The sequence below is a fragment of the Chelonoidis abingdonii genome, chromosome 4, assembly GCF_003597395.2.
Source record: "Chelonoidis abingdonii isolate Lonesome George chromosome 4, CheloAbing_2.0, whole genome shotgun sequence".
Lineage (NCBI taxonomy): Eukaryota > Metazoa > Chordata > Testudines > Testudinidae > Chelonoidis > Chelonoidis abingdonii.
This window is the reverse complement of record NC_133772.1, coordinates 111352398-111379342: the sequence shown is the minus strand read 5'-3', so window position 1 is coordinate 111379342 and position 26945 is coordinate 111352398. Positions and strand designations below refer to the sequence as shown.

Below are 26945 nucleotides of genomic sequence, written 5' to 3'. Positions count from 1 at the left end.
CAAGAGAACTTTCAACAGCCAAAAACTGCAGGATAGGTGGGATATCATCTTATAAGTCTCAGTGAACTTCAGAGCCTTAAAATTGGGACCATTTAAATACTAGCATTAGTATGAAGCAATATAAAGAAAATTAAATAAAAACCTATGTTGAGGCTGCCTGGTTTACACCACTAAGCATGACAGAAATGCAGAAGTCAAGGCTCCAACAGCAAAATGATTTTGGGTGCATTGCCTATATGGAGTATTTTCCAGATCTGTTTGTGTGTTTAAAATGGGTTGTTTAAATACACTCCTCCTACACAGAATGCACAAGACAGTGGAGTTGCTGATGCCAGTGGAAGCCTAGCTACCGTGTTTCCTGACTTTGGGGGAATTTTAATGCTGTAACCTTAACATTACATTAATTTACATTTTTCTGTGTAATCTGTATTCTCAACAGGGTTTTTCTTGGTGTCCTGTGAATAAAACTCTGTGTCCAGCACTTTCCCAACAAACTCTAGAATCATGAGATAGGACATTGCAGGGTGCAAGACTTTGTACCACTAGAGAAAGTAACATCACTGACTCAGTGCAGTTTTGACTTTTATTCCTTCTTTAGTTTCAATATATTTTATTAATTTTCAAATATTTTTAACTGTGGCTGTCCAAAGGCAGTTTTGCCATTGACTTTAATTAAGAGTATTTGTTGTGCCTGATCATACTCTTATCAATTTATTTACCGTTGAGTTCACCAATATTACACTAGTGATCCAAGGTTAGGTTTTCACAGTATTGTGTACTCATGTTAGATATTAGTACTTAAGTGGAGTGTATTCAGAGAATTCAATATTTCTGAATTTGTACAGAAATAAAATGTATGAGGCTCTACCTAAAGATTATTAGCAGCAGGACAATCATACACTGCAATATATTTAAATATCCCTCATAAACACTTAATTCTGAAGCATTGCCTCTGACTACAAAAATTAGTGAGTTTATGAGATTTTTTTAAATGTGAACTTCCTAGATATGCTCCTTGGGGAAGGCACCTGCCTCATATGTTTTCTATATATGATAACAATATCTATGTACTTCTGTGAAGCACCTACTGCACTTGTCTGTTACTTTATCACACCGACAACAAGCACACACCTGTGCAGACAGAGCATTAACAGAACACTTAATAGCCTGCTGGTATGTTTGAGATTTGTATAAGGTCAGCTTGAGACAAGCGATACTGTTTCATGTTCTCAATAACCTTGGGGGCAGGGAGAGAGAACACGGCTAGTTTTATAGCAGACATCTATTGTAATAATATCCATACTAACTTTGATAGCAGGGAAAGGGGGAGGAACATAAAGAGATTTAAACCAGTTCTAGTGCCAAAGGAAGTAGAGAGAAGCTGAACAGCCATGGACATCGTAATACCCTTGCCTAGGTTGGTTTGTTTGAGAACAAACTCCCTTAGAGCATCTCTAACAAAAACAACACCACAGTCACTAATGGGCCCAGCCATTATATTTGGCTCCAGATCCAAACATCCAGAATGTGTGAAGGCCTTTTGATCTGGAGTTTTGGTTCAGCCCACCAGAGAGATTAAAATAAGCTTCCAAATTCAGACTGGGCTTTTACACTGAAATAAAAATGATACTCTCCGCACACTCTACAAACGCTCTAAACAAGTCACAGTCATTTTTAAGAGATCCGAAAACAAAGAGCACCAGAAAGTGGTGAAGTCCCCCTTCTATGGGAGCCCTAGAGCGGGGCATTCCTTGGCAGCAAACACCATTTCTAGCTAATGAAGGAACAAACAGTTCCAGGAGTCCCCCCTGCTTCACAAAGCTTGAAAATCAATAGATAAATGAGACTCAAAATTACTTGCCTGCTTTCTGAGGTCTGCTGGAGAGAGCCCGATTCTGCAGCCCTTATTCACATAAAGGATAAGCTCCCTGATCAGCGATAACCAGATGAATCCATGGAAGGAGGTAAGTCACCAGCATGAATTGCCTGGGTTTCAAAAAAAGGAAAGGAAAGAATTTAAAGCAAGTCTCTTGTGGGAGGCCACAGGGCACAAAGCTCATCTCTAAATCAGTGCCAAGAATTTCCTGCCTTGCCCAATATCTTAGGAAAGTCACTAACTTCTCAACGTCTTCCCCTTACTTCGAGGCAGAGCCCTCTCCTGGGTCTCTGATCCAGAGCTAAAGTTGTGCTCTCCTAATCAAAATTAAGGAAGTGTCACTCTTAGGGCATTTCATTAAAGAAAAAGAGACCCCTATATGTCATACAGGGAGCATTTTTCTGTCCTTGAAGGCCAGCAAGATGGCAAAAACAGCACTCGCACCCAGAACTTCTCAAACCAACATTTTGTCAGATCTCCCATACCAAGCAGGGTCAAGGCCAGTCCGTACTGGGAGACCTCCAAAGAATATCCGGAACAAGGAGTGGTGTTAATGATTCAATAAGGGCTACTCTTCCCTCTAAGGCAGTAGTGAACCCCAGCATCAGCATGGAGTCAGAGGAACTGTGCTGCTGGAGCTACTAGTTTACGGATGAGACAAGTCAAACCATTTTACAAACAACTGGGGTGTTAGAATCAGGGCAAGACACTGAGGTTATCTCAGGAAATTAAATTCTACCTTCCCAAAATTCCCCCTTGCATTTTCTGCTCTATACAGTATTTCCTTTTCCAAATGTTTGTGTAGGGCTGCTGTGCACCGTTAAACCGCTGCTATGCACCACCCCAGAGGCGGTTGCATTTCAGTTGTGGGTGAAGTGATTTCCATCTCTCTACACAAATTCTGCTAGTGTCTCTCAGTCCTTCCCCACAGCACCCTCTGCTATTCCAGTCCTGGTGCTTGAGTCCCTCTGCCCCCCGCCACACACACATTCCAGCTTTGCCAGTTCACCTCAAATAGCTCTACCCATGCACTCTACTGTAGACTTATAGCAATCCTGGTTATTGCAGTCCAGCCCCCAAAGACAGGAAACCTTTCATGTGTTAGAGCATTTCATCCACATTAAACAAAACTCTTTTTAAAATCAGATTGTAGTGCATTTGCTATGAGGCAGCTTACAGGAAATTCCCAGGGGGAGTCCACACTTCTGTTGCTCTGTCTCTGGCAGACAACAAGCACCTCCCTTTTCTATCATGTCAGGCATGCACCTGGATACCCAGAAGAGAGCTAATTCTCAACAAGATAATGGGAGCAGCACATGCTGACTAATGCACACACAGACCATCAGGAAGCTGCATGTGCTGCCCATGCTACTGTCTGGGTTCTGTTTACCTTTTATCACCCCTACCTTGGTCCAAAGGTATTTAAAGCCAAGAGCAAGTAGAGAAAATGCCATAGGTATCACAAATCCACAGACACAGCAGCACTGGAGACTGTCAAGAAAACATATTTGGTGTGCAGTTGAGGAGACACTGGAACTGCCTCTCTCAGATGGGCTGAACTGAACCCTAATTCCAAAGATGCCAATGTTTGAGGGCATTGGAGGGAAAACATGGACTCTAGCAATCCCTGACTACCAGGTGATAGTAGCTACAGCTGAACTTGTACTAGCACATATTCCCACACAAATGAAACACTAATGTGGTAAAAGTGAAGCCTGTAAACAGTTGAATCTTTCCCCTTTCAAAAGCCTATAGATCTACTAGCATTAACAGTGCAAAGAAACTGCTAGCCAAGTTCTGTAATCTAAAGTGAATTTACCCAAAGTCCCCTGCAAATGGCTGTCCTACGAAGCTTTCTGTGGGATTCTTGATTCAGATGCAGATTCTTTCTTTTTAGCTGTGTTGCTCTGTCCCTCGTTATCGCTTTATCCAGCACTTCTCCTGCTGCTGAGTCTATCGCAGCCTGGAATAACCAGTCCCTCCCATTGCTTCTGCCCACAGCCTTGTTGCTGTTTGAAGGTAAGGTTCAGCTCTTTGCCAGTCCCACCCTCCAGCAGGGTCACTGTCATTCCCACAGTGCACACACACGCACATGTTCCAGCTAGGACGGCCCATAACAGAGGAAGTAAAACTATTGGTTGAAGATCCCCAGATCATTAGAATAGCCTCTCCCCTGGCACACCGAACACCAAGCAACTGGCCCAGGAACTTGTACACAACTTTTAAAAGGCATCAGTAGAATTGAAAGACATATAGTAACCCTTCTCTAGCACCTTCTGTATGGGGATCTCAAAGCTCTTCACAAAAATTAATGATCCGATTTCCCTCACCCCTGTGAAGTACGCCCCTGCACAGGGAGGGGAAATGAAGTGGGATAGATTAACAGTTAAAAATAGGACCATAAACAACTGGCGGAAATTTTAAAAGAAAAAAAGAGAGACCTTAGGCATATATATAATTTGTTTGCGATTCAGTGGCATAAAGAATGCTCTCTTCATACAGCTGTTTAATAAAGAATAATGCTATTCCTATTTCTTCACTAAAGGCCTATATTTCTGCTCCACACATCACTGACAGGGAAAGACAAGAATCTAAGAACAAGTGAGGGTCTCAGTGAGAGGAGAGCCTAGAAGAAGATATTAGTACACTCTCCTAAGGGTAGCATATACTAACACTGTTGCATTATGTCTGAGTTTTTATCTTAGGTAGGCCTCTGTTTGTCATGTACAATTTAGAGGAATGCTGCCCAGTCAAATTTCACAAAATTTAATTTTTTGTATCAAAACAGGTTCTTACAACACTTAAGACACATGGAAACTTTTCCATGTCTTTTTCTTAAAAGAAACAGTTTTTAAAAATATATATATAAATGTTCTTTATAGTCTCTCACTGGCTGCCAGTCCATTTCTAAGTAAAATGCAAGACATTGGTCCTCATCCACAAACTTCTAAATGACCTAAGCCCAAGTTATCCAAGACAACTCCTCTCCCTTGCCATACCAGAGATGTCCTTGAGAAATACTTTATATCTCTTGCCTTCGCGTGAAGCTCAAGCGAATCCTTCTCAAGAGCAAGCCTTGGCCTCTGGAATTTTCTCCTGCTGGAAATACAACTGAGCCCAGATTTGGCCAAGTTTAGAAAATGCACCTGTTTCCAGCAATGGTGGGCTCTGGCTTGCTTTTTTTCCCCCCTCTATCACTGTCCTCAAACACTGTGAAGCTCTGGGGGACTATAGTGCATTTCTTCATTATATTTGGGTAAAGTAATGTGCTCCCATTTTAAACAGTGATGGACAACCTCACAATGTTCAACGTAATAAAATTTACAAGCAAAATCCATTCAGCCATTTTGGAGTATTATGAGCAAGTAAAAAGTAAGGAACTTCCCCAACCAAAAATAAAGTCTCATTAAGGCCTTGACACAACACACCTGACTATGTAGTTAATGTTTAGTAATTGGTTAGTGTTTACAAGTCCTTTGTAGATTAACATTATTAGTACTACTAATTATAGACGTACTAGGATGACTCTATAGCTACATCTATAATTCCCTTTCCATTATTATGTAGTAGCTACTGTACGGTAACACCCAGAGAATTTATCTACCCTGTAATAAAAAGTTCAGAGCCCTGAGTCTCAGAGCCCAGGTCAGCTGAGCTGGCCTCACAAAGCTCAGGTTGAGGGACTAAAAATAGCAGTGTAGACAAGACCCCGTCAGGGGAGAGAAGGCCCGAGCTCCGAGCTCTACCCTAAGCCTGAACATCTAAAGTGCAATTGTCTAGCCCTGCAGCCAGAACCCCATGAGCCCAACTCAGCTGACCTTGGTCAGTCACAGTCATACCGGGGGTCTTTTATTGCAGTATTGACATATCCCCAGAGGCTTCAATCAGGACCAGGGCCCCTTTGCGCTAGGCAATGTACCTCCACCTATGAAGATATAGTCCTTGCTGCAAAGAGCTCACAATTTAAGGCCTGGTCTACACACAGTTTTTGTCCCAATGTAATTATTTCAACTAGGGGTGTGATTACATTTTGATATAGTTCAAGCAGTTCAACATCCTAGCATGCATAAACATGAATATATGGGTACAGCTTATTCCTGTAAAGAAGCTATATTGGTATAAGCACTGTATACAGGTATACCTGCATCCACACTGGGGGCTGAACCAATCAAACTACATTGGTTTTTAAACCAATAGAGTTAAAGTGGAACAAAAATTGTGTGTAAAGCAGTACTAAAAAGGCAGGAGTCATGATGACAGGTAGAAGAAGAGGGATACAATCGAGCATAGACTTGCAATTCTAAGCCTAGTTTTCAGTTTTCCTCCAGGCAGAATCCTTTCTACCTGAAGTTTTGTATTTCCAATCTAGTCAGATGCTTTTTAAAAAAACTTAAAGTTTGAGATTAATCCATCAAGGCATTTCTGACAAACAGGACTTTGGGAAATGAGGTATAATCCCCTTTTTTATATCTCCATTAATGATTTTTAAAGGCCTGTCCCAAAGAAAAAACTTGTCCTGGAATCTCCACATTTATTTTATTCAACATTTCTTACATTTAACTTTTATTGCACTCGTGTTCTCCACTTGTTCAGTCTGCCTATCTGCTTCTTCTCATGACACCAGCTCCTGTCATGTCTGTACTATGCATAATAACAATCTTTTGCATCTCAGGTTACATCTGCAGTGGCTGCAGATTATCTGATGGAACCAAACATGAAGGTGCTTTTGCAGAATTTTGGTAAATTTTGCTTCTTTTTATGGCCCCTTAGAGACTAACAATTTTATTTGAGCATAAGCTTTCGTAGGCTACAGCCCACTTCATCGGATGCATAGAATGGAACATATAGTAAGGAGATATATATATACACATACAGAGAACATGAAAAGGTGGGAGTTGTCCTCCATGTCCTTTTCATGTTCTCTGTATGTGTATATATATCTCCTTACTATAGGTTCCATTCTATGCATCTGATGAAGTGGGCTGTAGCCAGGGCCGGCTCTAGGTTTTTTGCCGCCCTAAGCAAAAACATTTTTGGCTGCCCCCCACCCCACCCCTGGGCTCTCACCACCCCCGACGCCAGTTCGCCTCCTCGGCAGCCTAAACAGCACCCTCGTGGCCAGCAGAGGCGGGGCGGCGAAAAAACGGTAGCCGACAACCTGCCTCCCAGCGCTGCGCTACTCCCCCACACCCACACCACACCGCTGCCGTCCCCCGCAGTCATGGGCTGCCCCCCCCCACCCAGTGGCTAGAATATCTGCCCGCTCTCACAAGAAAAACACTTGCCCTCCCAGCGGGTCCAGGTGCTGGCAAAGAGTAGGGGTAAGCCAGCGGGGCTCCTGGGCATGCTCAACCGGTGCGCCTCCAAGCGGGGCTCCCACCCCCAAGACCGCCAGACGCTTGGAGGAGAGAGCCAAGGGGACTAGCCACGGCAGGGGAACTGAGGAAGCTGGGGCAGGTAGCCCCAGAAGAGCGGAGCCCCCGGAGGGCGGGGGACGTGGGCCCCCCTGCTGGCTGAGCAGCTTCTAGCCTTCCCCTGCCATCAGACCCAGCATGGCGGCTCGGGCTGCTTCACGCACAGCGCGCGGCTGTGGCGCTGGGGGCGGCACCCTGCGGCAACCTTGCAGGCAGCTCGCTGTGCCGGTCGCGGCGTGGGGCATGGGTGTCTCTGGCTTGGAGCCTGTCTGGCCCAGCCACAAGGGTGACGTGCTGCTCCCACTGTGGGTCGTCTCACCAGAGCACCGGCAGGGCGCCTTCCCATCGCACGCACGCCTAGGAATCAATATTTGTGCTGGAAGTGCGCACACACCGACACCACGACGCAGCCAACCTGAAAATGTGCCGCCCCAGCTTGGTTTGCTGGTGCCTAGAGCTGGCCCTGGCTGTAGCCCACACAAGCTTATGCTCATATAAAATTGTTAGTCTCTAAGGTGCCACAAGTACTCCTGTTCTTCTTGCGGATACAGAATAACACGGCTGCTACTCTGAAACCCTTTTTTATGAGACTTTCTACCTCAGCCCACCTCTGCTGGCTGTTGCTCACTTAGCAGATTCACATGGTTTTGAAGGGATGAAAAGTTGCAATCTGGAAGATGTTTTTCCCCTGTACACTTCTTTATGCCAAAAAGAATGGGTGGGTCCCTTGTGTGCCCAGAATCCATCATCTTACCAGACAACTTTCCTTGAATAGGACACTGATGACAGTTGTGTTCTGTTGAGCCGCACCTCAGGACATCGTTTTATTGTGTTGGTACTTTTTAAAGTATCACTGATGCTACCTCTTTGTATTACAAAGCCCTGAACAAAGCTTCTGTGAACTCCAACATTTTCCTCAGGCTGTGAGGGAGCCTCCATTGATATTTTTAGGTAACCCACTTGCTCAATTTTCTTTCCCCTCTGTGACTAGATTCCTGACTTATTCTAACTCATGTTGCCAGACACATTTTTCATCTCTTCCTCATTCCTGGTCCTCTTTGTGTTTCTTTCCCTACCCCCATCCCCATGTTTAGGTCAGGAGTCACTGTTGTTAGTATAAATAGGGCTAGTACACTTGTGTAACTACATTTAGTGACTACATTCTTCCATTGCTGGAAAGGAAGAGAAAATAAAGTCGCCAAGGCCTCGCCCTCACTCCCTCTCTCCCCTGAAGCTAGTAGAGGCTCTGCTCCAGCCAGTAGCCAGGGGCTGGGGTGGTCAGGGGAGGTTTGGGCTGTCTCAGTGCTTGGGCCAGTGGCCCGGGGCAGCTTGGGCTGGCTGGCTGCCCAGTGCTCGGATGGGCCAGCTGCCAGGTCGGGCCAGCTGGGGTGGGTGGGCCAGGGCTCCTCCAGCCACAGGGGTGAAGGCTTGGGCCGCAGGGAAGGGCTCGGAGCCTTGGGTGGAAGGGGAGGGGCTAGGGTTTAGCCTCCCCGAGTGGGTTCACCAGCCCCCCATGTCCCTTATCTCCTATTCTCAGTGTAGTGTTGTGATAGGAAGCATAGAGGCATTTGACTGCAGTTCCACCAAGGATATAGAGAGAACTATGGTGAAAATTCCAGTTAGTATTACTAATCAAAGCAGATTTAGCTCCCATTTCAATGCAGGTGAAGATATTAGAACCAGTCAGCAAAGAAAGGTAGCCTGTGTCCAGGGCAGCTTATTGTCCAGATTCAACCCTGCCTTACATGTGTGTAGAGTGAGTGTAAAACACCACTATTCTGATACTTGGAGTGTTTTGTGCTCACTTTGCACAAGTGTAACTGACTGGACTTGGTGCAAGGCAGGAAATAGTCTGACACCAAGAAATTAGTGATTCCCTTGAGTAATTGCATTCAATCAATTCTAGTGCTATTTAGGTTTCCTAGGAGTTTTCCTTTTTGACCTAACTTGCATTTTGTTTCTCATTCTGCTGTTCCCTTGTCCTGGGGCACAAGCAGCCTTTTCTTATTCAGCCCTCTCATTTCAGCCTGCCTTGTCTTGTCCTTCCCTGTGTCCAGTCTCTTTGTCTCATGCTTTTCACTCTTTCCTTCCCCAGCCCCTCTCTTCCTCTCTTTTTTTATTTTGGCCCACAAGCATCCCCCAGCATATCAACAGCAGTGGGAAGTAACCTAATTACTAGTTACTTGATAGACTAACCACTCCCAATATCCCACTGGCAATTCAACAATCCTTTCTGCAGCTAGGAAAATATTTCCATGCTAATTAACAACAACACAGGGAATTTCTGGGCGGAAGGAACTGGGATTCCCATCTGGGCCCACGTGTCTCAAGCTGAGTTAGCAATTGTACCTCATAGCATATTTCCATACCAAATTCCTATCTTATTCCATTATTAACTGTTTACACTGCCCCCTGCTCCTAAGGCCTTGTTAGTCTGACCTCTACTTTTTGTAAACAAACTCAGGCAAAATTACTTCTGTGCCCAGCTGTATGTCATCTTCTGTATTTGACACTTGCTCAAGCAGCCACATAACTTCCCTTTTCTCTCACCATTAGGGCTCACCTGAGTGGGCTCCCACCCCAGGTTCTCAGTCCTAAAGGATAGAGATGATCCTAGATCTATTTTAAAGATTGTTCCAGCAATGTGCTCTGTCTCCATTTCAGTCCCAGCCATTTGCTGTCCAAATAGGACTGGACACAGTTTCCAGGAGTCCCGGCTACATGTCCCTTCGATATAACTAAAATCATTCCCTAGACTCATAGCACTAGCTATGCACTTGGATTTACAGAATCAGTGTTTTCAGGTGGTGATGGCAATCAGTTATAGTCAGGTAGCGATGATGGGTTTTGTGAACTGAAAAGCTTTTTATGTCATAAGAACCAAGCTAACATCGCTCATCTCAATGGTGACCTGCAAAAACAAACAAAAAAACCCTACATAAAATGGGGGTGAGGAAAAGGTCTTTTGCAACTGTTTGTTTTTTAATAATGGATAAAGGAAGTCTGAAAGGTTTTCTTTAAAAAAAATGGGATTGGTGATTGGGAATTGTTTAAGAACACTTGAGTTAATGGCCCAAAAGCCATAATCCTGCATTCAAGTAGAAGGTCATATTGGTTAAAAAAAAACAAACAACCTGGGTTAGAAGGAAAGTGAAGGCAGTTATTAAAAATAAATAATAATAATAATAATAATAATAATAATTAAGAAGAAAGGGGAAGTTGATAGTAATATAAATATAAATCAGAAGCAAGGAACTGTAGAAAATTGATAAGGGAAGCAAAGGGACACAACAAGAAATCTATGGACAGCAGAGCTATGGAAAATAAGGAAGGTGGTTTTTTTTGGCGTGTTTTTTTTCTTTAAGTATATTAGTAACAAAAAGAATCCTAACAATGGTATTAGTCCATTACGAGATGGAAATGGTAGAATTATCAATAATAATGAAAAAGTGGCATAAGTGTTCAATAAATATTTCTGTTCTGTATTTGTAGACAAAAACCCAGATGATGTAGTCCTAGCATGTGTTACCACTCTTTCCATTTCACTAATCTCAGGAGGACTGTAATACCATGGCCATCATCTGCCTCTATTTCCCATTCACCTGGCCCCCAAAGAACTCAGTTTCCAGCCACCTTCTCAACCCAAAATCCTTTAATTCACTCTGCACCAGGCTGGCAACAGAATTTGTCAAAACAGAACTCAAAAATTCCCCAAATACACACAAAGTCTTTCATCAGTTCCAGGTCTACTCAGTCTCCTGTTTCCTAGGGTTCCCTAGCTTACTGCTAGACCTCCTGCCTCTGACCGTTGTAGTTACTTCACTCAACCACACACAACCCTGCAGCCTTTTATATTTGAATCACCTGATTCCTCTTGGTGGGGCTTATTCTCTAATCAGGGCTAACTTAGCCCCAGCCCAAGAGCAAGCCACTCTATTACAAGGATATTAAACAGAAATTACTAAAGTTAAATATTTTTAAATCACTATGGCTGGGTAATTTGCATCCAAGAATTTTAAAAGAGTTGGCTGAGGAGCTTGCTGCACCATTAATGTTAGTCTTAGAACAATGGGGAAGTTCCAGAAGACATGTGCCAATGTTTTAAAAGGGTAAATGAGATGACTTGGGCAATTATAGTCCTGTCAATCTGACATCGATCCCAGGCAAGATAATGGAGTGGCTGATACGATTCTCAATTAATAAAGAATTAAAGAAGGATAATATAATTAATGCAAATATAGAGAGGTTTGTGGAAAACAGAACCTATCAAACTAACCTGAAATCTTTTCTTGATGAGATTATAAATTGGGTCAATAAAAGTAATACTGTGGACTTAATATACTTAGACTTCTGTAAGGTCTTGGACTTGGTACCGCATGACATTTTTATTAAAAAAATAGGAAGCTATAAAATTAACACAGCACACATTAAATGGACTAAAAACTGGCTAACTGACAGGTCTCAAAATGTAATTATAAAGGGGGAATCATCATCAAATGGGTGTGTTTCCAATGGAGGACTCATCAGGATCGGTTCTTCACCCTACACTATTTAACATTTCTATCAGTGACCTGGAAGAAAACATGAAATCATGACTGACAAAGTTTGCAGATGACACAAAAATTGGGGGAGTGGTAAGGGGACAAGTCAGAGGACAGGTCAGAGCAATTTAGATCACTTGATAAACTGGGCACAAGCAAACAATGTATGTTTGTGTTAGCAGATCTGATTACATCAGGGCCACGGTGTGGCCTTTGGGCTCTAGTAAATTACAGATGCAGCCTTAGGCTTGGTAAAGCTTGATGCCCACTGTTGCAACCATCACCTCATCCACTGATTCAGAGGCAAGCTAAGAAACCCTCTTCATTCACCTCAGTCAGGTTTCTATTTATCCTGAACTGAAAGGTGAGAGCGGAGGGTGACTGGAAATTATAGTAAAATCTTTTTAAAAACCCTTCAGTGGCGTTTGTCATCTCTAAATCTCAAGAGTGGAAACAAGCTTTTCTTTTGTGCTGAGGAGAGCTCAGGTCCAGGCTCCAGCTGGGCCCCAGAGAACCAGAGTCTAGGCTCTGGCTGACCAATACAGTTTAGGTGCCAGATAGGAAGCAGAGCAGTTTAGTGGCTGAAGCCCAGGAGTGGCAGTCACATGATACAAGTTCTAGACTTGGTTTGCCACCGACTCACTGTGCCACCCTGAGCAAATCCTGTCACTGTTCTATGCCTCAGTGTCCTTTACTGTAAAGTGGGCAGTAATGATTTTGACCTATTACTGTAAAAGCACTTTCAGAGCTAGATTGAAAGCACAATGGAAATGCTAAAAATTATTAGCAGAAAGTGTGGGTGAAGGGTAAACAACTCCAGCTCTCGTAGGGATGGTGAGCGGAATCACTCTCTGAAGTCAGTGAAGTTACATGCTGAATTAATTTGGCTCTTCCTGATCTCTTTCCCTATGAGGGACTCTTGCAGGGCAGGTATACCCTGTCACCCCCACAGGGGGGCATTATGGGCCTGCAGCCAAGTTCAATGGACTACTCCTCCCAGGGCAGTATAGCCTAATGGTTAGGGTCGGGGGGGGGGGGCTATCTTTAGGCTCAGGACAGTCTGGCCTAGCAGCTGAAGTCAATGGGACCACCCTCCTCTCTGCAGGGCAGAGGGGCCTAGCAGCCAGAATCAATGGGGTTGCCCTTCTATGCAGGGGAGTGTGGCCTAGCGGCCAGGGTCAGTAGGACTGCCCTTCAGGGCAGGGTGGCGAGACCTAGGGGCTGAAGTCAACAGACAGGACTACCCTTCCAAACGGGGCAGTATGGCCTAGCGGCCAGGCAGGGGGTGGGTTGCCACCCAGGGGTGGATTGGCAGCTGGGGTAGGGGTGCCATGGCCCTCCTTACTTCACCAGGTCCCAGCCCAGGGTCCTAACAGAAGCGAGAATATCTGCCACTGAGACAGCAGGAATCCCTCTGAAACATGGTGACTCTGTTCCCGGTTCCACAACCAGATCAATGTCTGGTTCCCCTGGGCTGCTTCCTACTCTGTCTTCTTGCTCCATAGTCCACAGTTCATCTGGGGTAGTCGGCAGGTGAAGTTCCCAACAACTCCTCCCCCTCGTGGGCATCTGCAGACAGCTGGGACTTGGTGGGTCTGGCCTCTGAGGCCTGGGGCTCCGATAGCTCCCAGGCGGGAGCTTGCGATGCACATCCACTCTCCTCTCTGCTCAGGGCAGACTGAGCTGAGCTGCTCCCATGGTTCCAGTTGGAGCATGCTCAGCAGAGGTGAGGGGGAGTGGCTTCTCAACCCACAGTATGGGGTTAACCTGTTTCTGCCCTAGTGCAGCGCAGGTATATCCTGTCACAGGGACTGAGGCCAAGAGAAGTGGGGAGCAGGATGCATGATGCTGGAATATGCAAGGACAGAACAGCTGAAAAGGAGGCTGCATAAAAATGTAGAAGCTGGGAGTCTTTTCTCCCATTCAGGACACTGGAATTCAGGCAAACCTAAAGCAAAAAGTGTCACAGGATAGAGCTCACCAAAAATAATGAAAAACTTGGGGGTTGGGAGAACTCAGCAAAAAAACAAGACTTCCTAAAGTTAGACTTTCACCTACGGCCAGGGGAAAAGATCTATGCAGAGACTTCAATAACTGTAGCTTCCATGATCACCCCAAAAGCACAGCCATGCATGTCCCAGCAGAAGCTACCTACCAAAACTAATCACAGCACCTGAGGGCTTTGCATCGTATATCGCGAGCTCTCATATCATGCCAACTATGTAAAGACAGTGTCACTGCACACTAGATCCAGGAGACTGGTTTCCAACACCGCCATCACCCATCAGTCACAGAGACACTGCTCGTATGTGTCCAACCCAAAAGAACAAATTCCTTCCCTCACACCTAATTCCTCATAAGAAGCTCAGAATATTTGCAGAAGGCTGAGTGAGAAGGCACAATGCCCATGAGATGATGAGCATCACTGCTGTGAAATAACTTCAAGAAGGGATGTCTGAGAATGGATTTATCCATCCCAGACTGCAGATTGATTGGCCATTATTTCAATCACATCAGGGAAAACTTGCTACTGAGCATAGCACTGGCAAATTTCATAGGTATTCTAGGCTTTTATGCCCACTACTCTAGGCTTCTCTTTCCTACCTTAAAGATAAGCTGCTGTGCTGGGCTGTGCACAGAGATTAGAGGGAAACTAGGTGCTGTTCTCCAAGCAGACTGCACTATAGTATACACCACTACAGGTTATACCATCTTTTAATAGGAGTGATCACTCCCAGTTTCCACAGGAAGAAGTAGGAAGAACTTTTTGACGGTTACATGGAATGATGAGATTGAAGAGGAAGAGAGGGACCATGTGAAAAATTAAGACATCCCATCCTGGATTCACACAGAAGAAGAACAGTCATGTCTCCCAATCTGGTGATGGCCATAGACAAACAGTATAGGCCAATTACCTCCTTTACATCTCAGTGCAAAAAATAAAACAAAAGCAAACAAAGCAAAGGTGAGAGAAACACCAGCTGTGGAAGTTAGATCCAGTCACTCACTGGGGGTTCCCATTAATCTTACTCACATGGAAAGGATTTGATGGAGCAACAGAAAACATAGGCATAATAATTTCTAAAAGTCACTTCTAACCAACACATGGAATCATACCAGGAGCCATCAGAACAGACCAGAGGCTGCCAGGGCTCAGCACATAGACTAAAGGCCACCAGATCACATTGGCCCTCTCTAGGAACCAATGGGATCTCAACAGACTGCACAATGGCCCCAGCACACAGGTTGATTCCAGACACTCAGATCAGAAATCGGGGGATTGGCTCATCTTAGTGATCAATAGACACCAAGGTGTGAGGCACCACAGAAACAGAGAGAAAAGACAGCAATAGCAACATAGGCAGGGGAGGGGAGAAAACACTCATTTCCACCATCCTGGTACTGCCTGTGAAACTACCCTAACTCGAGCCTGAGTACGGCTCACATAGTCTGGCCTCCCCAACACCCACGTGCCACCTGACTCAACTTCCCTCTCTGGCATTGCAATTTCTGCCTGCTGAGCCCCAACCCCTGCACCACCTTCACTGTCTTCCTCCTCTCACTCCAGCGCTTCCCTGGCTGCCTTCTCTCTCTGCCCCAAGCAGCACCTGCATTGCATCACAATTCTCAAAAGCATCCTTTTGAAAGGAAGCCTTTAGCCCAGGTGCCACATGATGCTCCAATCACAATTACTGGAGAAGAGGCCAAGGGAAGGATGGAAGGAGGAAAGAAGCACACTTAGAGGAGGGGGAAGAGAGAAAGATGGAGATAGAGGCGTACAGGAGGGAGAGAAAGGGGCCATAAATTTCCTTCTAATTCCAAATAATTCCGATTACACGGATGAGTAGTTTTCAATCAGAAAGATAATCTCAAAGATAGATGGCAGGATAATTGCTCGTCGGCGCGACGTAAATATTGTGTCGTTTCTATTAATCTCAGCGAATCGGGTGTCAGGGCTGTCACTCATTCATCAAAACAAATTAAAAAAAAACATATTAAGAAAGAGAGGGAGAGAGATGCTGGAGGAGGGGGATGTGTATCCAAGGAACAGCCAAAGGCCCAGGGCTCAGTAATGAATGCTCCTTATGGGCTATTTGTATTCTGTATTTTATAAAAGGTAAAGGTAACCAAGGCTGTAGGTCTTTATTAACCTCCCTGCAGGGAATGAAACAGGTACTGCTACATGCAGAACAGAATAATGAGCCACTGCACAGCAGGATAGTGGGTGGGGAGGAGGGAGACGGAAGAGTTCAAGAACAATCTCAGGTGTTTGGGCTGAACAGTTTGACTGTTACTCATGTGCAGGTCCTTCTGCCTCAGAGATGCCTGGGATAAGGAATTTTATGCAGCCTCAAAGCCTGTGCAAGAAGCAATGTTACCACGTGCCATGGATTAGGGGCAGAGAAATGGGGAGAAGTGGTAGCAGGCTGGGAGAGGTAGAAGGACATATAGGACATACACAGGGAGAGAGAAACACAGGGATGATTTGCCTGTGGGACTAGATCATGCCATCCCTAGGTGCCCTGTACTGAGCGTGAGTAAGGGTGAGTCCCCTCTCACCTCACTGGGCATTCTGTTCATTGTACTTATTATTTACTTGTTAGGAACAGTTAAAAAGCTCCTCGTCTCCCCACCCCAACCTTCCCTCCGCCCTTCCAAATTCCTCAGGTCTGCTTGTACCCGAGCTGCCTTCTCTTCCAGCCCTTCTTACGGTGGGAAGAGAGTACACTGGAATGTGGCCCTTTCATCAACAGCTTTAGCCACTCACCCAGTAAATCATCTGTGTTTGCCCTCTGACCTCGCAGAGATGAGCTGCTGGGGAACAGGAAGAGATTCTTAGCAAAGCTCCATTTGCAGCAACTCTGAAGTCACATGTCCTGAGAGTCTGGCACCTCTTTCCCCAAAAAACACATCTCCTCACTGCCCACAATCACATCCCTCTCTACTAGAAAAAGGACTGAGGCCACCAATTCATGTCACAACAGCCAACTACACAGCTTTCTGTCACTTCTGGGCCAGGTCACATTTGAACCCATGACCTAGAAGAGAAGGATGCCTATGCTGTTCATCCTTCCCCAAATAAATAAATCATTAATAATAATTTAGTTTTCTCAGTGCATGTCTACACTTACCATGGATTGACACTGTGGCAATCGATATACAGGGGTTGATTTAGTGGGTCTAGTGCTCTGCCGTCGACTCTGGTACTCCACCAGAAGGAGAAGCATAAGGTAAGTTGATGGGAGAGTTTTTCCCATTGACTCACGTGGTGTAGACACTGCAATAAGTTGACCTAAGCTACATCAGTTCCAGCTACGTTATTCACATAGCTGGAGTTAGGTATCTTAGGTCGACTTAACCCTATAGTGTAGACCTGCTCTCAGAGTGAAGAATGTGCACTAGACAATGAACTTCCAGCCAAGCCACTCTGTGTTGTAATCTCCCAAGAGAGCATGAACAGAGCTAGACTGGATCAGCTTCAGGATGAGAAACTTGCAAGCAAAACACAGGCTATATCCACATTTTGAGTCAAGGGTATGATTTCCCTGCTTGTGGGTACACATACTCACACTAGCTGTCATCGAGCTAGTGCGAGTATAAATATCAGTGTTGCCGCAGTAGCACAGGTAGCAGCAGTTGGAGGCATGGCTTAGCCATGATGAGTATGTACCCAAGTTTGTACTCAGCACAGCTAAGCAGGGGAATCACACCCCTCGCTCATCATGTAGACATAGAATGTAAACATTCAAGTGCTGAGTTATCTGGTGTTAGTGGTGCCATGCTAGAGACAGTCTTTTAGATGAGATGTAACACAGCTTCCAATTGCTCATGGTCATTAAAGGTCCTGTGGCACTTTTCATAAAAAACAGGGTGTTGATGCTCGTTTACTGTTGTCTAGACTAGAGTTTCTGTATGGCTGCTAAACAGCTGCCCCTTTTCACTCCAGAGGTGGCAGCATTTCAGTGGTCGCTGAAGTGATCCCTACAGCTTGCACATTAAGTTAAGTTTCTAAAGAGCTTTAGGTTGAAAGATGGACTGGAAATGCAGGACATCATCATTTTAGGCTATTTGAGGGCTAGTCACTTAAGAGTTTTGCCGTCCTGAGCCCTGGGAGCCAACTGACAGGTTTTAGCTGTGAGTGAACTTTCTGCTTTGCAAACAGTTTCCTACACAAGGATCTGAACTGTTCCCAGGGGCTTTCTTCACTACAACAGATTTGAAAAATGCTAATATTTCACCCCTGGACTCATCATGGTTTCAAATGATTCATCAGCATTCATTGTTTGCCACGATTATTATTATTATTATTATTTTTTAACATTTATCTGATAGATCCCAAGAGAGAGCCAGAAACAAACTGTTCTGAGCTGTTCCCACATCAGGCTGTGGCTTAGCAGGACTGAACATTGTTATTTAGGCCAAGATTCAGTTGGATGCATCTCTGTTCTCACTAAACACCTCTCTGAGAGGGAGGAGGAAACTTGTCCCTGCTGTACTTTTAACCTGTCAATCCAGCCAGCAACGCAATATCCGCTGGGGGATTTCAGCTGCCTTTGTGCTCTTTCCTTATCTCACTACATCCCCCCGCATGCCCACCACTCGGTGAAATGTCTTTTCTCTCTCCTCTTCTCCCAAGATGGAAGTGAACTTCTGTGCCTGGCAGGGAGGCTGACAGACATGAGCTGAAGGACTGTCAAGGAACACTGAAAACTGTCTGGGCCACACTGTGTCAGATTTCGGGGTCTAACACTGCAGCCTTCTGTCTGCTCTGTGGCCAGCTCTAAATGGCACCTTTGACGGGCAGCCAGGCAGCTGTCATCAAGGGGCTGGCCTCAGAGGCAGGACTCAGATGATATAAGCACCTGGAAAGCACATGCCAGACAGAAGAAAATAGCAGCAGCATTGTAAGGCTGGGTGCTGCAGGGGAACCAGAAACATAAGAATGAGGGGAAAAGACTGAAGTCAGATGATGGGCGACATGAAAGTGCATCAATTCTCAACTCCCAGAGAAACAGGCCCCACAGAGACCTCTCAGGCCCTATAAAACCAGCCCTTGTGCTAAACTCCCCCAACCCTCTGAGAAACTGGCTGGAGGAAAACCACTCAGGACTGAAGAGTGCTCTAGCAGTTACGTTTGATAACTTTCCAACCTCAGACAGGCAGTGTACAGCGGTTCCAGCTCTCATGTGTGGTGCCTGTGATGGGCTTTGAGAGCCTAGTTAGGGTCAGGGCATGAAAATATAGCTTGTTTCCTGAGGCAGGAAGGGATGTCTGTACCTCCCCCTTCAGTAGTGTGCTAAAGCTGCAGATGAGCTCTTGGAAGAGTCCTCCTTGGAAGAGGACTGAGCTTCCCTTATGACAGTGATGTGAGAGAAATCATTACCAAACAGAAGCCAAGTGAGATACAGGCAAAACTAAAGTGAAATCCCCTAGTCCACACCCCTCCCTTTGTTGTGAAAGAGAATGCGCAGTGTCCTTGTCCCGATACCCCATGTATGTCTAAATCCCCATGAACTCAGTGTCTAGAGTGAAGATGAGAATGTTACTCTGGAAGCAGAGTCAGTACTTAGCTTAGAGTCAATGGAATTGTGTGAGCATATCTCCAGACTCAGGGATAAAGGAGAAACTTGTTGCCATAATTTATTTGTACTTTTGTCATAAATAGATTGCTAAGGGTTAATGTTTCTTTTACCTGTAAAGGGTTAACAAAGAGAACCAAACACCTGACCAGAGGACCAATCAGGAAACCGGATTTTTCAAAGCTCAGGGGAGGGAATGTTTGAGTCTGTGTCTTTTGTCTGGTTCTCATCTATGAGAGGGGTCTTTCTATCTGTAAGCTTCTAATCTTCAGTTTCAAAGTTGTTAAGTACAAAGGTAGACAAAACAATAGGCTGTTATTGGTTTTTTTTGTGTATTTACATGTGTGTAGTTTGCTGGAATGTTTAAATTGTATCTCTTTTTGAATAAGGCTGTTTATTCATATTTTTCTTTTAAGCCATAGCCCTGTATTGTCACTTTAATACAGAGATTAATTTTTTTGTCTTTTTCTTTCTTTTTATATAAAGCTTCCTTTTTTTAAAACTTGTTGACTTTTCTTTTTCTAGTTATGGCAAGGGGATAGGAATCTCTGTGCCAGGATTACTGTCTCTCTCAGGGAAAGACTGGGAGGGGGAAAAAGAAGGAGGGGGAAGGTAAACTGTCCTCTCGGTTTTGTGTTTCAAGGGATTGAAGCAGGGAAATCTCCTAGTATACCGAGGGCGGGAAAATCTGGGAGAAAGTAAAGAGCAGGAAGAGAAATGGTTTATTTCTCCTAGTTTTAAGAATCCAAGGGATTTGGCTTCTTGGGGTCCCCAGGGAAGGTTTCGGGGGGACCAGAGAGTACCAGGCACTGAAATTGCTGATTGGTGGCAGGCTATCAGATCTGGACTGGTAATTGAGCTTGGAGGAGTTTATGCTAGTACCTCATATTTGAACTCTAAGGTTCAGATTGAGGAATTATACTACGACAACTTTCTAAAGGCTTTTGACAAGTCCCTCAGAGACACTTCTAAGGAAACTCAGTAGCCTTGAGGTGAGAGAATGTTCCGTCATGGATTAGAAACTGGACAAGATTGAATACAAAGGATAGGAGTAAATGGTTGAACTTCAGCATGGCAAAAAGTTAACAGAGGAATGCAACAAGGTGCTGTACTAGCACCCACATATTTATCAGTGATCTGGAAAAGGAGGTGAACAGTGAGGTAGCAAAATTAGCAGCTGACATAAAATTATTTAGGTTAGTCAAGATTAGAGAGGACTGTAAAGGAACTTAAAGCTAGTGAATGGGCAGCATGATGGCAGATGGGATTCAATGTTGGCAAAAGCAAAGTAATGCAGTTTGGAAGGAATCATTTTAACCACTCAGACATATTACTGGGCAAATTAACTACAGACACTGGAAAAAAAGACCTGGGTACCATAGCGGACAGTTCAACAGAATTTCTCAATGTGTATCAGCGATAAAAATATAAGGGGTATTCCCCAGAAGCAGTGTCTGCCCCCTTGCTCCATTGCCACCAGAAATGTATAAAGGGACCACAGCTCAGAGGAGAATCAGCTCCAGCCTGTTCAGTTCTGGTTACCTTATTTGAAAGAAGATATAGTAGAAACAGGAATCCTGAGATGGGCAGTGAAAATGATTGGAGGCCTGCAGAGATTACCTTTTGCCCTCTCTCATAACACAAGAACAAGGAGGCATTCAATGACTCTGAAAGGCGACAAATTAAAAATAGGAAGTGGAAAAAGCGATTTTATACCATGCCTAATTGACCTGTGGAACTCACTGCCAGAAGATAACACTGAGGCCACACAGTTAGCAGGATTAAAAAACAAGGGTCAGTCATGTGGATAACAGAACATAGTAATTTTCATACTAAATTAGAAGAGTGCGACATCCAGTCTGGTGTCCTGTCTCTGACAGTAGCCAGAACCCAATGCAGCAGAGGATGGTACAAAAAAATCCCCACAGCAGGCAGATGTGCCCCTCCCTGCTGAAAGTCTCATACTACCCCTAATAGCTGGAGATTGTTTTAAACCCTGAAGTATGAGGTTTTGCATCCCACCCAAAATGTTTGTTTTCAACATTAGCTATTATAATCCTGGTTATCCTTGTATGAGAATGAGAATAGCTACAACTACATCAGATAGGATCCAAACAGAAATGCTTCAGGGCCCACAAGCCAATCGCTAATTGGCAGGGACAGAAGAAACTCCCCTTTTGGACTGATTATTCCATAACTGATCATTCGGAAGCATCTGATACAGGTTACCATTAGAGACAGGATACTGGAGTAGATGGATTACTGTTGTGAATTGGTCTGATCCTTCCTATGTTCCTAAATTTATTTTAGATCGTTTGGTTGGGGGGAGATGAAATGCAGGGTTGCCCTTTGACTATACCACTTCTGTCCTCTGATTGTCTTTAATCTCCCTCCCTCTGCCTCCTTGGATGACGAGATAGGTGTGGACTCCAGAGGCAGTGGCCGAGCACAGCGAGATAAGCCTGCCTTGTTATTCAGAGGCAGCAGCCCGAGCTGGCCATGTGAACTCAGCTTACAGAGGTCAGGCAGGAAAGCACTGCAGGGCACAAAAAGCCATCAAGGAAAACTGATAAAATTCCTTTCCTCATTACCTTCCCTTGACCTTTAGAGATGAGTGCCCCCACACCACCCTTCAGAATCCCCACTACTGTACTCCAAGGGTTCCCCAAACTCAGTGTCATAGCCCCCCTCAAACTTTCCAGCACTAGACTACTCCACGCTTTGGTGGCTGGACCTCCTGTATACCGTACAGTATTTATCATTAGGCTATAACACAGAGCTAATTTTTAAAGCAGTTTTAGGCCAGCACTTCCTAGGGTTAATATTAACTATGTGACACAGCTTGCATGGGTCTTACCTTTAAGTCTTTCTTTGCATATGCTCTACTTCACTTGGAAGGGGGACAGTTACAGCAGACTATATCAAGACACCCAAATCCTGCAAAATGCACAGTAGAAGTGTGCTCAGAGGGAGGCCGTATTTCTACCCTTTTCATCAGTAAACCCACAACTGAGTTCACCGAAGACTGTGTGACAACTTTATTGATGACCCCAGCACCCCTTCTGGCATTGCTGACCCACTCCCTGCAAAGCCTCAATGCAGAACAGTGCAGCACTCCATCGCTGAACCACCTGCTAACCTTGGGTGGGCAGCAGAGGAAGACCTATAACAGAGGAATTGATTTTAAAAATGCCCAGGGACCCCACTCAGACTGGCCTGTTATCATGAACCACTGGCACCAAAAGGTGAAATTTCCATGCACCCCAGATGCTGAAGGAGGAAAAGTCCAGGGATGTAGGGTGGTATGAAAGGGTGTAGCTTACAGTAATGGGATGAACTGAAAAAAAGGAAGAACTGAGGATAAACTCCCTGACAGCAAGATGGTTCAGGTGGTGGAATCATTGCCTAGTGGAAGGGCAAGGAGCCCTGTCACTCAGCTCAGGATATCTAACACTAAATTGGGTAAAATACTAGTGAATGTGGGAGGCAATGTCTCTAACGGGTAGAGTAGGGGACTAGGAATCAGGATCTCAATCCTAGCTCACTGATGTAATAGATCAGCGGCACTAGCTAAGTCACTTCTCTGTGCCTCAGTTTCTCCCATCACAAAACGGGCTCATACAAACTTTTCTCCCAAGGGAGTTGTGAGGATCACTCCACTCACATTGGTGCAGCGGCTCTTCTGAGTTCCTAAGATGGAAGGTGGTGGTGAAGGGCACACGGCACAGTTATTAATTACGTGCCATGAGGAACAATCTTACTGCTGATTCCATTCTGCTTTCATCAGCTGTTTCCCCCTTTATAGTTTGTTTCTCCCAGGGTTTGGGTTACCACGTTAAATGATGGAACTTTCTTCCTTTTCCCAACACCATTCCCTTCACTCAGATCGCCTTTTAGACACTACTGGCCCAATCCAACAGTCACTGGAGCCAATGGGAGTCTTTCCACTGTATTAGGCTCATTGTGTCCATTGAGCAAAATGCCAGATTTCCCAGCGTTGTCACACCACAGGCTCTTAACTCATTTGCTGTTCACTATCATCTCTGGGTCTCTTTTTGCCACTATTACTTTTCAGGCTTCTCTCCTCATTATATCATCAGTTTCAGGTTAGTTTTTCTCCAGCTTATATTTGTCCAGGTTGAACATAGTTTTATTTCCTGCCCTGCCCATGTTTCTAATCTCTAAATCCCTTTGCATTATTGCTCTCTCCTGTTTGGAACACTCCCAATTTAGTATCATCTGCAGACTTAATTAATGGACTGTTTACCTCCTCTTCCAGATCACTAATGAAGAGGATTAATCACACCAGGGCTAAATGCTAATCCTTGCCCCACCTCACTGGCCACCTCCCTGCCACTCAATACGTTACCATCACACTCTTTCAACGGTAGAGATGTGCTAGATGACCAGGTCTTTTAATCTCTAATTATTATGATTCTTCTAGGATCACCATTACCTTTGGCCACTTCTCAATCCCCATGCGCCAATCCAATCTCATCTAAATGAATGAGTAGAACAAGATTTCATGAAACAGGAACAAATGTTTCACTAAAATTCAGATGCATACCCCGCATCAACCCATGGCTCCTTTCAACCAGTAGTCACTAGCAACAAAAAGTGATCATGCTGGCCTGGCTTGGCTTGTTCTTTACAGACATCTAGTGTTTATTTCTTATGATGCCATTACCCTCTACAAGCTTGTGAATGCCACACTCCCCCCTCCATATTTCCTAATCACTCTTTTCCATCTCAGTTTCCTATGCTATACCTCCACTTTATGAACCCAAACCCCTAATCTAGGCTATGGCTACACTTGAAACTTCAAAGCGCTGCCGCGGCAGCGCTTTGAAGTGTGAGTGTGGTCGCAGCGCCAGCGCTGGGAGAGAGCTCTCCCAGCGCTGCACGTACTCCACATCCTCTACGGGTGTAGTTTGCGCTCCCAGCCCTGCGACACTGATTACACCGAGGCTTTACAGCGCTGTATCTTGCAGCGTTCAGGGGGGTGTTTTTTTCACACCCCTGAGCGCGAAAGTTGCAGTGCTGTAAAGCACCAGTGTAGCCATGGCCCTAGACATCCCTACCATACACCTCCAATTTGGGAGAGGAAAAACCATTGCCTTTTGTCACAGACCCCTTGGAGGAGGGAGTGTCTCCTACTGCAAAGAATGGAATTGGGGACAGAAAGGTAGAGTTTGAGGAGCTGAGCTCTTCTACTTACAAATATCTGAAGACATCTAAGGTTGAAAATACTTGCGTGGTCTGACAGCCAGAGGGAAGGCATGGCTGTGGAGTAGGGTGATTGGATTTACTCTGCCCAAGGATAACCTTGATGAAAAGGACCCTCATTCCAAAGTATGGGTTAGAGGGGGCATGCAGTACAAAATCACTCCTGGTCTTGTGAGAAATCAGAGAGGAGGAATGCTACTTTCAGGCAGGGTGCAGGGCTCACCTGAGGCCCCTGCACTGACAGGCTAACTGACAAAACAAAGCAACATCTGACACTCAGCTGAAACCTGCCCTCTTGCCCGCAGTACAGCCACCTCTTTTCCTCTCACCCTTATCTCCTCAATCCCTGTGCCGAGGATGGAATTATCTTTCCAAATTTCTTGCAAGAAGGAAGCAGCTGCAGAGAGCTCTCAACGTCCAAAGGAACTTTGCAGCTTTGGTTACAATTGCTCCGTTTAAGCACACTGTCAGTCAATAATCACAATGCTGACAGATGTAACTTGAGAAGAATGAGACAGATACTCCAGGACACTCTGGCCAAAGACTCACTCAGAGACTTGCAAAAAAGAGACCTATTTGTCTTGGTCTGAGTTTATCTCAAGACAGAGCACAAGATGAATGCAACCATTTGACAGTCAAGAAATATTCTGGGTTGAAATAAAGTTTTGCTTCCTTCTTAAGGAAGAAAAGAGATAGGAGACAGACAGACACAGGACAGATGCCCAAGCGTAAAAACAGATCTCTAAGTAATGGGCAACCAGAAATATACAACACAGAGTTGGACATAAAGGGGAGGGGGATTCAAACAAGCTAAATTGAATGTCAAACCTGTCCTCATCAAAGAGCTTCGTTTCTATTTAACTAACCCTCTCTGCTGCAAACTGAGTACTTCAGTAACTGGGGAACAAGTGGCAAGCCTTGAGTCTCAATGTCCATATGCCTATGACTGAAGGGTGAATCGTAGTTAGGGCTTCTGAGTTTCAGTTTTAACCAACAAACAAATGCAATACCACCATACAAAAAAATGAAATTGGCGTTTATCCAATAAACACTGGAGAACACCTGAAAGGGTTACTTGTATCTAAGGGCTTGTCTAAACAGAACACTAATGTACATTACAGGGGTTCGATTTCTCAAGTACACTAATGTGTTGTGAATTAATTGGTTTGTGTAGTCCACAGGTGGGCATAATATGGCTCCTGGGCCGCATTCGGCCCATCAGACCTTGCCCTGCTCCAGTGCACCAGCCAGGGAGCACGGTCGGGGGCTTGCTGCACAGCTCCTAAAAGCAGCTGCATGTTCCCCTTCCAGCTCCTACGGGTAGGGGCAGCTAGTGGGGTCTCTGCACACTGTCCCCACCCCAAGCGCCATCCCCCGCAGCTCCCATTGGCCAGGACCCATGGCCAATAGGAGCTGAAGGGGTGGTGCCTACAGATGGGGCAGCATGCAGAACTGCATTGCTGGTGCCACACCTCCACACAGGAGCCATAGTGGGGCATGGCACTGCTTCTGGGAGCTGTGGGAGCGGCACCTGAAGACAGGGCAGCCCACAGAGCCACCTGGCCGCTCCTCTGCGTAGGAGCCAGAGGAGGGACATGCCACTGCTTCCAGGAGCTGCTTGAGGTAAGTGCCGCCTGTAGCCTGCACCCCTGAGACCCCCCATGCCCCAACTCCCTGCCTCAGCTCAGAGCCCCCTCCCACCCTCCGAACCCCTCGGTCCCAGCCCGGAGCACCCTCCTGCACACCAAACTGCTCATCCACAGCCCCACCCCAGAGCCCACACCCCCAGATGGAGCACTCACACACACACACCTGCACCCCATCCTGGAGCCCCTTCCCACACCCTGAACTTCTTATTTCGGGCCCCACCCCAGAGCCTGCATGTCCAGCCAGAGCCCTCACCCCATCCCGCACTCCAACCCCCAATTTCGTGAGCATTCATGGTCCGCCATACAATTTTTATACCCAGATGTGGCCCTCGGGCCAAAAGGTTTGCCCACCCTGGTGTAGTCCCTAGTAGTGCGCATTAAAGGTTCCTAGCATGCTTTAATGTGGTGCTGTGTGATACAGGGCTGTGTTAAAGTCCACTAGGGAACATTACAAAGAGATTACTCATTACACTAGATACAAAGAGACAGCCCCAACCGCCCCCTGATTTTTGGACATCTACATAAAAAATAAACCCTGAAAAATGAAATCAATAAACTCTGAACAAGCCCTAGGCATAGCAAAACCTACCCTCTGCTCTCCCCAGGCATTGTTCCCAAGTCCTATCTGTCTGTGATGCTTGAAGGTAGACAGTCCCACA

At 45.4% G+C, this 26945-nt stretch overlaps 1 long non-coding RNA gene across 1 annotated transcript in view; it reads right to left on the bottom strand.

Moving 5' to 3' along the window:
* Window positions 1-1866: 1866 nt before the first annotated feature.
* Window positions 1867-26945, bottom strand: part of LOC116837534 (uncharacterized) — a 47616-nt gene continuing 22537 nt past the window's right edge. Inside the window, exon 4 of the long non-coding RNA XR_004376714.2 lies at window positions 1867-1986. This is a non-coding gene — a long non-coding RNA (uncharacterized LOC116837534). The remainder of the gene's footprint in view (window positions 1987-26945) is intronic.